Below are 12529 nucleotides of genomic sequence, written 5' to 3' on the forward strand. Positions count from 1 at the left end.
CTATATTATGATTTTATATGCACACACATAGATTGATGCATAATATACTGTATTGAGTTCGTAATTGTGTGTGTTCTCTCTCTCTCTAATATAAATGTATGCGATTATATATATATACACACATATGTGAGTAAAGAGAGAGAACACAGAGAGATACAACTCTATAAATAGAGAGATGCATAGCTGTGTGTGTTGGCTTCCCCTCTATTTAATAATAATAATAATAATAATAATAATAATAATAATAATAATAATAATACATTTTATTTGTTACCAGCCTCTCTCTACTTCATACACATACTTCTATATATGTGTGTGTAAATAGAGAGCAAAAACAGGTCTGCATATAGATAGAGATTAATATCTGTGATAATCTTCTCTCACTGGTTGTTGCTCTCTCTCTAACACACTGAGATACATGAAGCCCGAACATACATGTGTGTAGGGCCAAAGCCAGAAAAAAAAAGGGGGGGGGGTTGAAACTTTTTTTTAAAAGCGAATCATGAAGAGTAGTTCCATAACGCAAAATAATTTAGAAATCAGGTTCCATCGATAAACTTCCGTGGACACTCAAGACAGATAAACTTCAGTGGGCATTCTTGGGGATTTGGTTAACCAGTTAAAATTCATGAGTAAATCAGTTTTAAAAAAATGGGAAGGGGGGTTGAACCCCTAAACCTCTCTTAAGCAACCCTGTATGTGTGTGACCCTTTCCTGCTCCAAAGCCTAAATCTTGAAAAAATTCCCTTCGCCTGTTTTATCTGAGCTTCAGTTCAAGTTGCAGCTGAAAGAGAGACTTGTTTCCAAAGTCTCACACATGTCTAGTGTCTACATATAGAGAGATTCATGTTTCTCTCTCTCTCTCTCTCTCTCTCTCTCTCTCTCTCTCTCTCTCTCTCTCTCTCTCTCTCTATATATATATATATATATATATATACACACACACACACACACACACACACACGCACACAGTGCAACACATTGAAGCCCCAACACACATATGTGTGTGAACCTTTTCTGCTTCAAAGCCTCAGTCCTGAATAGTTTCCCTTCGCCTGTTTTATCTCAGCTTCATTTCAAAGAGAAACTTGTTTCCAAGGACTCACACATAGATATAGAAAGATTCATATATGTGATTGTCTTCTATCACTGGTTCTCTCTCTCTATATATATATGTCTGCAGTGCAACACACAGAGATACATGAAGCCTGAACACACATATGTGTGTGATCTTTTCCTGCTCCACAAACTCCATCCTGCAAAGTTTCCCTTCGCCTGTTTTATCTCAGCTTCAGTTCAAGTTACAGCTGAAAGAGAGACTTGTTTCCAAGGTCTCATACATCGTCTACATATTCTTAAGTGTGATTGTCTTCTCTCACTGGTTTTCTCTCTCTCTCTATATATATACATTCAGTGCAACACACTGAGATACATAAAGCCCCAACACACATATGTGTGTGACCCTTTCCTGCTACAAAAACTCCAAACTGAAAAGTTTCCCTTCGCCTATTTTATCTCAGCTTCAGTTCAAAGCGAGACTTGTTTCCAAGGTCTCACACATAGCTATAGAGAGATTCATATATGTGATTATCTTCTTTCACTGGTTCTCTCTCTCTCTCTCTCTCTCTATATATATATATATATGCAGTGCAACACACTGAGATACATGAAGTCCGAATACACACATATGTATGTGACCCTTTCCTGCTCCAAAGCCTCAGTCCTGAATAGTTTTCTCTTCGCCTATTTTTTCTCAGCTTCAGTTCAAGTTGTAACTGAAAGAGAGACTTGTTTCCAAAGGAGGCAAGGCTTACATTCTCCGCCTTAAAGGGCTGTACTTTTCTCTCCAGAATATTATCAATACAAGTCGGAAGATTTTACACACACACATTTTATTTCAGCTTATTATCCCTACAGAAGTCCTCCCATAAAGCCAACTGGTTGTTCTTTAGGACTCTTTTGGGCACATTTTTCTTGGGATTATAGCTCCCTTTGGCACCCAGTAAACACATCAAGGAGATAGATAGATAGATAATAGAGAATTTCCCGTGATAATAATTCCCAGAAACATTATCCGCATTTCTACCTTTACGAATACAAATGCGCAAGGCATAGGAGCAGACGGATCCAAGTTGGAGCAAGTTGAGCAGCAGAGACTGGAGAAGGAAGGTCTCTAAATCCATTCGGAATTCATTTAAACCGATATATATGTATAGAGAAATCTCCTATGTACACAGTACACACACATACACCACGCGCAGGCACAGTCCAGACAATATTCGGGCCTCTTTTGTGTGTGTTGTCTTCCTTCCCCAAAATAAACCGATGCAAGTTGGATTGGGATGCCTTGGCAATGCCAGAACTCCCTGACAAACTATTACCGGAAACCTTTTGGGGAATATCGTATCTCTCTATCTCATAAGCTTGCAATACAAACCATATCTGTGGCATATCATATTTTGTCCAAACAGAGTTTCAAAGTGGAGTGCAGATCTGGAGACATTGGCCACCCCGGTTGGAAAGGAAAATGCGCATTCGGTAGATTTTTTTTCCCTTGCTTCGGAGCCGAAATCCGGTTTCTCCCATTCAAACCGAGGCAGGACAATCTGGGGAAATGAAAAGAGGAATTCACAAATCAATGTGACCGATTCTCCTCGCATTTTCGAAGCAAGGTCTAGTCTAGGACTGCATCTACATGACTGAAATGATGCGGCTTTGACCCCGCTTCCACTGCATCCATTCTACATCGGAAGACGTAGTTTTCCAGACTTTTGGGAGGCAGGGAGAGGAGAAAAAAAAGGCATACATGCTTTTTTTCATGCCCATCTTATTCCCCCCATCCCATGTTTTCATAGGAACGGATGCAAAGCATTCAATTTATCCATCTTTCCCTCCATTTTTCTCGATATTTTTGGAAGATTGGATGGATTATTTGGATGCCCTTCTGAAAAACTAAAGGCAAGAGGGAGAACAATCCTGGAGGAGTCCCTTGCCATTCGGGTGCATCTACACTGTGGAGCGAATGCGGTTTGGCACCACTTTTGAGATGGAATCCTGGGAGTTGCCGTTTCCTTCAATAGGAAGCCATATGGCTTCCATAGGAGCCAATCTATTTCCCAGGGTTCCGACCAATTATTATATTTAGAAATTATCATTATTATTACTATTAATTATTATTATATTTAGGAACTATTATTACAGTTATTACCAATTATTATATTTAGAAATTATTACTATTATTATTATTGTTAATTATTATTATATTTAGTAATTACTATTACTATTATTACCAATTATTATATTTAGAAATTATTACTAAATATTTCTATTACTACTAAGTAACAATACAACTAGTAATATTGCTAAATATTACTATTATTACTATTATTACCCATTGTTATATTTAGGAATAATTATTATATGTAGTAATTATTATTACTATATTTAACTATTATATTCGGTAATTAGTGTTATTACTATTATTAATTATTATTATTATTATATCTAGTAATTATTATTATTATAACTATAATTAATTAATTATTATTATATTTAGGAATTATTATTATCATTATATTTTTTGCCAACCTAGCAGTTCGAAAACATGCCAGTGTGAGTAGATCAATAGGTACCGCTCCGGCGGGAAGGTAACAGCGCTCCATACAGTCATGCCGGCCACATGACCTTGGAGGTGGCTCTTCGGCTTAGAAATGGAGATGAGCACCAACCCCAGAGTCAGACATGACTGGACTTAACGTCAGGGGAAAACCTTTACCTTTTTATTATTATTATATTAAATGTAAATGAGAGCCAGCTCTGTAGAGAAACTCTGTGAGAGAATTTAAAAAACCGCCATGAAAACGCCTGGGCTGATCTTGGGCAAGTCACACTCTCTCAGCCTCCAAGGAAGGCAAAACTGCCCTTTGAGTCTGAATCAACTTGAAGGCGCAAAACAACAAAAGCATTGCCCTGATAGAGTCACATAATGCAGACTTTAGGTTTATTCTTACTACCTTCGGGGGTCTGTATTCTCTTTCTCTCTCTTAGTGCTGAGACTCCAGTTTCACACAAGAAACTCTACTTTTTTGGGAGGGGAAGTGGATCGGCTCCCTTCGCCCTGCCTTTGAAATGTGTTCCAGAGATCTTCTTTTAAAGGAAGATATTTATTTATTTTTTTCCATGCAAAATCCCATGAAAAGTTAGAAGTAAGCGGTGGGTCCTTTTTCTCTCCCCCATCCTTTCCCCTCCCTTTGCAATGCACCCTCCAATTTGTTTGAAAAAGCTGTCAAACCCCATTAGGGACCCAAATGCTTTGACAAGGCTTAAAGAAGAGAGGAAGGAGGGAGGGAAGAAGGAGGGAATGGGAAAGCAAAGGGGGAGGAGGAGGAGGTGTCGCTTTTTAAAGGAGATGATGAGCCATCTCTGTGTCTCTCCTAGAGCCCCTCGCCCAGACACATTTTTAAAATGCGGGATAATCTAGAACAGGTTGCCCGTCTGTCGTCCGACAGATGAAGTCCTCAAGACATTAATCGTTTTCCATCTCCTAAGGAAGGTCACCCCATTGTCCTCGCTGGGACTTTATTTGGAGATATGTCACCCCCACACATATACTCAAGTATACATAACACACACACATATGTATACATATATACATATTTGTACCTATACAATACATAGGCATAGATATGTCTAGCTTACACACAAGTATGTGCATTTCTTGCACATATCCATATTACACACACATTTATGCATATTTTTTCCTTATAAATATATAAGGACAAAATATCATAGAATAGTAGAGTTGAAAGAGACCTCATGGGCCATCCAGTCCAACCCCCCACTAAGAAGCAGGAAATCGCATTCAAAGCACCCCCGACAGATGGCCATCCAGCCTCTGCTTAAAAGCCTCCAAAGAAGGAGCCTCCACCACAGTCCGGGGCAGAGAGTTCCACTGCTGAACAGCCCTTCTCACAGTGAGGAAGTTCTCCCTGATGTTCAGGTGGAATCTCCTTTCCTGTAGTTTGAAGCCATTGTTCTGTGTCTACACACACAAATATACATACACAACAAACATAACATGTCTACACACATATCTGCATCTCTTGCACAGATATACAGTAGAGTCTCACTTATCCAACATTCGCTTATCCAATGTTATGGATTATCCAATGCATTTTTGTAGTTAATGTTTTCAATATATCGTGATTTTTTGGTGCTAAATTCATAAATACAGTAATTACTACATAGCATTACTGCATATTGAACTACTTTTTCTGTCAAATTTGTTGTATAACATGATGTTTTGGTGCTTAATTTGTAAAATCATAACCTATTTTGATGTTTAATAGGCTTCTCCTTAATCTCTCCTTATTATCCAACATATTCGCTTATTCAACGTTCTGACGGGCCTGTTTATGTTGGATAAGTGAGACTCTACTGTATACACACACACACACACACACATACAGATATGCATACTTTGTCCCTATACACGCACACACAAATATACATACACAACAAACTTATAGATATGTCTACACACATATTTGTATCTCTTGCACACACATATACACACACACACACTCACATATGTATACATATTTGTACCTATAGAGTACATAGACATAGCTATGCCTACACACACATGTATACACCTCTTGCACATATACATATATATGTCTATGATTACACACATATGTATACTTTGTCCCCATATATATACCTGTGTCACAGATAAATATACATAACAGATATACAGATAGACACACACACACACAGATATACACACACATACATAAAATACATATAAATATTTGTACCTATATAGTACCTAGGCATAGATATGTCTACACACACATACATGCATCTCTTGCACATATACATATATGTCTTTGATTTCACACATATATGCATACTTTGGTATAGGAGGGACTATAGACATGTTATTGTACTGAGCATGTTTGGACTCAGGACTCCCTTTTGTATTCACTTTTTGCATCAGACCTCAGTGGAAGTGGATGCATGTATGTTGCTGTTTGAATATAGAAGTATGCTTATGGAGTTCAGTGAGTAGAAGTATATTTAAAGACTATGGACTATTGTTTAAGAATGATACTCTGTGTACTCAACACAGAGAGAAACTACATTCAGTCTATAACTGAACTTTAATAAGAAACGTGCTTGGATGGTGAATTAATACAAGATATTTGTGAGTAAGCAAGATATGTTATTTTTCAAAGGAGACCTTTAAAAAAATCTCTGAGAGCATATTTTAAACTAAGAGGTTTCAAGGGAGTGTATATCTTTTGGGCAACTGCAAAGAAGCAACCATCCTCTGCTAACCCAATATATTTTTCTAGTAGCATGCCTTTACCCTTCGCAGTTTGAAGACATGGTTCTTCAGTTTAATAGCTGAGTTACCTGTGTGCCATTACATGAATGGGTTACATGGGTGCAGTTATTTCCAATAGGTTATGGGATTTCCAATAGAAAATATGGCAAGTCAGGGTTCAAATGGGTCTGAGTCATCTCTGGCCTACGAACCCTCTCAGGGACCACTTGACCAGGGATCACTCTCCAACAGTACCAAAAGGGTTATGAATTAGTTTTTGGTCAACTTTAGATTCGGTTTGGTTATTTAGGGTGCTGATTCAGAAAACTGCATTGGATAGACCTCATTGGCTTTAGTTTCTGATACAGAACATATGCCATCCAGTAGTAGCCATCTGCTCATCCATAGAAAACCATATTTAATAATCTAGAGTTGATGTGGTCTATCCAATGCAATTTTCTGAATCAGCACCCCAAATAATCCCAGGAATAGGCTCTGGCACCAATTTTCCCACATGTCTCATGGACCTTATTTTAGGTCTCATGGCCCACCAGTGGACCATGGCCCACAGGTTGGGAACTATTGCTTTTAAGTGACTCTAAAGTAAGGAGTAAGGCATCCTCAGGGTTACATAGAGCAAAGATGAATCCCAACTGACAGAAGAAGAAGATGAGAAGGAGGAGGAAGAGGAGGAGGGCAGGGAAGAGGTTTCCTTCCTTCCTTCCTTCCTTCCTTCCTTCCTTCCTTCCTTCCTTCCTTCCTTCTTTCTTTCTTTCTTTCTTTCTTTCTTTCTTTCTTTCTTTCTTTCTTTCTTTCTTTCTTTCTTTCTTTCTTTTTCTCCTTCCAGACCCCCCTCCGTCTCTGCCTCCCTTTCTTCTCACTTAGAGCCAGAGACATTTTCCCCAACCTCACAGCAGATGCCTCCACCGAGACTGCTTTAGGAGATAATTAGATTATGAAGAACATTAAAGTTGTTTTATTGATTCCTAAGGAATTCTCAGAGAGGGTTGGGCTGGGGGAGGGAGGGAGGGAAGAGAGCCTAGGCTTTCATCTGGGTAATTACTTTGGATCTCTGGATGAAAGGAACAAGAGCTTGGAAGACTGGGTTGCTGTGAGTTCTCTGGGCTGTATGGCCCTGTTCCAGAAGCATTCTTTCCTGACGTTTCACCTGCCTCTATATAGGGACCCCCAAATGCAGCATTGCCCAGTCATGAATCAAGGAACATGAAAGGCACTGCAGACTAATCCAACCAGAGTAGTCAGCCATAGCAGACTTCATTCCATAGCATGGAGCCAAAGGTGCCACCAAACTGCATTGATTGTGTAGTCTAGAATGTACCCTTTGGCCGAAAAGGCTCAAGGCTATGGCAAACTACAACTCCCATCCATAGAACCATGACAGTTTGACTTGTGCCTAACTGTATTGATTCTACAGTCTAGAATGCACTCTTTGGCAGAGAAGACTCATGGCCTTGGCAAACTACAACTCCCACCCATTCTATAGCATGGAGCCATAGCAATTCAAGTTGTGCCAAATTACATTGATTCTGCGATCTAGAATGCACTCTTTGGTCGAGAAGACCTTGTCTACAACTCTCTCTCACCCATTCCATAACATGGAGCCATGGTGATTCAAGTCGTGCCAAGCTGCATTGATTCTGTAGTCTAGAATGCATTCTTTGGCCAAGAAGGCTCAAGGCCTTGTCAAACTACAACTCTCTCCCACCCATTCCATAGCATGGAACCATGGCAATTCAAGTCCCACCAAACTACAATGATTCTATATTCTAGAATGCACCCTTTGGCTGAGAAGGCTCAAGGCCTTGTCAAACTACAATTCTTATCAGTCCCTAGCATGGAGCCAAGGGGACTCAAGTCCCGCCAAACTGCATTGATTCTGCAGTCTAGAATGCATCCTTTGGAATGATAGTGATTGTACATTTGCAGGACCTTTAGTCTTCTCTGCCAAAAGAGGCTAAACTATAAATCCCACAATTTCATAGCACAGAGCCATGGCAGTTAAAGTGGCATCCAATTGCATCAATACACTCTAGAGATGCCCCCTTTGGAATAAATGGGAATTGCACTTTTATGCTTCTCTGGCAAAGAGTGCCAGTGTCTCAGAAAACTACAAAGCACAGAATCCCATAGCATTTAGCCATAACAGTTAAAGAGATGGTGCCGAACTGCATCAATACAATAGTGTAGATGGTGATGCACCCCTCTCTCCTCTCCTCCTCCTCCTCTTATGCCAAGAAGTAATTCAATAGTAGGAGCAAAGTCCCCTTCCTCACAGGGTTGTTTTGGGGATAGTTTCAACCCAGAAGGCGAAACATGTGTTCGGTTCCTCCTGTCATTATGTTCATACCTACCTGTCAGCGAAACGTGGTGAAGCTGACACCAGTATGCCCAGCTTGTCAAGGTATGCGTGATGGAAATGTCACTGATTGAAGGGCCAGCTTGTCAAATGAGTGCTTCTGGAAGAGACAACACAAAGTAAATTCTCCCAAATTCAATCTGATTAAAAGCATTTGGAAGCACCTTGATTAAAAAAAACAACAACCTGGATACTGCGGGATTTTGGAATTTACAGTTTGCAGAGGGACTTAGGGTACACCTACACTGGATAGTATGGACTGGCACCACCAGTCATGGGAGTTGTAGTTTTGTGAGACACAGTCACAGGGAAGTATTAAGGCACTTGCAAAACTACAACTCCCAAGATTCCATAACATTATGCCAGGCCAGCTAAAGTACCCACAGCCCATGGTTCTATACTATGGAATCCTGGAAATTGTAGTTTGAGGAGGTACCAGCACCAGAACTTGTAAAATTATAATTCCCATGATACCGTACCATTGAGCCATGGAGGTTCAAGTGGTGTCAGACTGCTTTCACTCTATAGTGTAGATCAGTGGTTCTCAGCCTGGGGTGCCCAGATGTGTTTGGCCTTCAACTTCCAGGAATCCTAAACTGGCTGGAACTTCTGGGAGTTGTAGCCCAAAAATATCTGGGGACCCCAGGTTGAAAACCACTGTTGTAGCTGTACCCCAGGCATGTTTAGTTGAATGAGCCTCTAAGGGTCGAGTTATTGCAGTTTGATTGACACCACTTTAACCTCCCTGGCCTAATGGTATGGCATCATGGGAGTTGTGGTTTTACAAGTATATCAGCCTTCTCTGCTGATACCACCCTATGCTACAATTCCCACGATTCCATAGCATAAAACCATGGTGATAAAAGTGGTGTCAATACTGCATTAATTTTACAGTGTAGCTGCAGCCTAAATTCAAGCCTGATATATCAGGGAGCCATGGAAATGTTTTTCTGTGGTTCTTGACTTTTTTTTCCTCCAAAGGGTTTATGAATGAAGTTCGACACCCCTTTAACTTCAATTCAATAGACTCCTGGGAGTTGTAGTTTGGTGGGACACCATCGATCCTTTGTTCTCTCTTGTTGTTGTTGTTGTTGTTGTTGTTGTTGTTGTTGTTGTTGTGTGCCTACTTACAATTACCCTATCAATAGGGTTTTCATAGCAAGTTCTGAAGAGGGCTTGGCCTGGCCTTCCCCTGAGGCTGAGAGAGTGTGACTTGTCCAAGACTCGCTAATAGGTTTAATGGCAAGTCCTACAATTCCCTGGCAATTCAAAGCATTGTCCAACTCCATTCTTTCCACAGTGTATATGCACCCAAAGAAGTGTCTCCTTTCTCAATTGTCTTCTTTAGTGCAATGATTGTGAGTTCGTGCACCAATTGTGTAAGAAAAGGAAGTCAGAACTTCTCTTGGTAGGGCCAAAGTAGTGTGAAGACTAGACAAAGCTCCCCATGAGAGGCCAAACCTGTGATTTAGTTGCAAGTGTGTGCATTTAAATCACATTTTCTTGCCAGTCCCTCTGCACTTTGTCACTATATGCAAACAGGATATCAGTTGGCCAGCAATCTCTATGGGGTCTCCCCTCTTTTTAGTATTATTATTTTGGGGAAGGGTATTGTGGAACGATTCTCCTTGAGTTCTAGATTAAGCAGAATGGTTTTCTCTCTCTTTACTGAATGGACTGGGGCTCCTCTGACTATAATGTGTCAATTGTGGGAGGCTTGTGACCCATAAAATGTGAAGGTGACTATGCTGGCTTTGGTATGTAATTATGCAAAATGCACTCTGTAAAGCTTTGCTATCCGATCTAATGGCAATCCCTGAGGTCTATTGCCTTTAAAATAAAGGTCTCATACTCCTATGTATGTGTGTGGATAGTCAGATAGATAGATATAGATAGATAGACTCCAAGGAGAAAGGGATCTTGTTTGGGTTTTTAATACCACAATATATAGACATCAAATGCCTCTGAAAAATATTGAAAAATCTACAATATATTTTAAGCCGTTCTTGTAAGCCGCCCCGAGCCCTAGGGGAGTGGCGGCATATAAGTTTGAAAAATAAATAAATAAATAAATAAATAAATAAAATATTATATTTGGTATGTATTTATGCAAAGCATTCTCTATAAAGGTTTGGTATACAATCAAATCCCTGAAATCTATTACCTTTTGCATGGATGGATAGAGAGAGAGAGAGATGATAGATACATGATAGATAGATAGATAGATAGATAGATAGATAGATTCCAAGTCAGGTTTGGGTTTTTAATACCAAATCACAGTAGAGTCTCACTTATTCAAACTAAACAGGCCAGCAGAAGCTTGGATAAGTGAATATCTTGGATAATAAGGAGAGATTAAGGAAAAGCCTATTTAACATCAAATTAGGTTATGATTTTACAAATTAAGCAGTAAAACATCATGTTATACAACAAATTTGACAGAAAAAGTAGTTTAATACGTAATGTTATGTTGTAATTTAGCACCAAAATATCGTAATATATTGAAAATATTGACTACAAAAATGGCTTGGATAATCCAGAAACTTGGATAAGCGATGCTTGGATAAGTGAGACTGCTGTATATGTGTCACAAGCCTCCTCCCTCAGAAAAAATATAATGAAAAGTATCAAGAAATCTAAAATATTTTTTAAAAATTGGAATATACTTGGTATGTTATTCTTCTAAACACTCTCTCTAAAGCTCTGCCACCCAATCCAATGGCAACCAATGAGGTCTATTGCCTTTAAAGAAAGGTCTCATGCATGTGTATGTGTGGTTAGATGGATGGATAGATAGGTAAACAGACAGATAGAAAGACTCCAAGGTTTTGGTTTTTAATACCAACTTTGATAAGAACTCTTTCCCCTGACAAAAAAATGATGAAAAATATTGAGAAAAAATACACACATTAAAATGGATTACTGTATATACTCGAGTATAAGCCGGGGTTTTCAGCCCTTTTTTTAGGAGAGAAAAAGCCCCCCTCAGCTTATACTTGAGTGAGGGTCTTGGTCGGCTTATACTCAAGTATATATGGTACATTTATTATTTTTTCTCTATTATTGGTATTATTACATTTATTATTCTTTTCTATTATTATTGGTATTATTGCATTTATTATTCTTTTCTATTATTATTGGTATTATTACATTTATTATTTTACTCTATGATTATTGTTACTACAGTAGAGTCTCACTTATCCAACACTCACTTATCCAATGTTCTGGATTATCCAACACATTTTTGTAGTCAATGTTTTCAAAACATCATGATATTTTGGTGCTAAATTCGTAAATACAGTAATTACTACATAGCATTACTGTGTATTGAACTACTTTTTCTGTCAAATTTGTTGTATAACATGATGTTTTGGTGCTTAATTTGTAAAATCATAACCTAATTTGATGTTTAATAGGCTTTTTCTTAATCCCTCCTTATTATCCAACATATTCACTTATCCAACATTCTGCTGGCCCGTTTATGTTAGATAAGTGAGACTCTACTGTATTACATTTATTTTACTCTATTTTAGTATTATTAATACATTTATTATTTACCCTGATAGTATTATTGTTATTACATTTATTATTATTATTATTATTATTATTATTATTATTATTATTATTATTATTATTAAAAGGATACATAAGGGCATTTACATTGAAGAAGATGAGAATAATGATTTAATCAGAGTCCGAGAGTTTTATCTTAAATTTGAGCTTTATGTAAATATTCAAAAACATTTAACCTACCGATGCCTAATTTAATGTACTTTTATTGGTATCTATTTTTATTTCTAAAATTTACCGCTCTCGGCTTA

At 38.4% G+C, this 12529-nt stretch overlaps 1 long non-coding RNA gene across 1 annotated transcript in view; it reads right to left on the bottom strand.

Annotated features, from left to right (window-relative positions):
* Nucleotides 1-1870: 1870 nt before the first annotated feature.
* Nucleotides 1871-12529, bottom strand: part of LOC103280343 (uncharacterized) — a 128895-nt gene continuing 118236 nt past the window's right edge. Inside the window, exons 2-3 of the long non-coding RNA XR_507302.3 lie at nt 8704-8808; nt 1871-2606 (exon numbers count right to left, since the gene is read on the bottom strand). This is a non-coding gene — a long non-coding RNA (uncharacterized LOC103280343). The remainder of the gene's footprint in view (nt 2607-8703; nt 8809-12529) is intronic.

This window comes from Anolis carolinensis, unplaced genomic scaffold (assembly GCF_035594765.1).
Source record: "Anolis carolinensis isolate JA03-04 unplaced genomic scaffold, rAnoCar3.1.pri scaffold_11, whole genome shotgun sequence".
Lineage (NCBI taxonomy): Eukaryota > Metazoa > Chordata > Lepidosauria > Squamata > Dactyloidae > Anolis > Anolis carolinensis.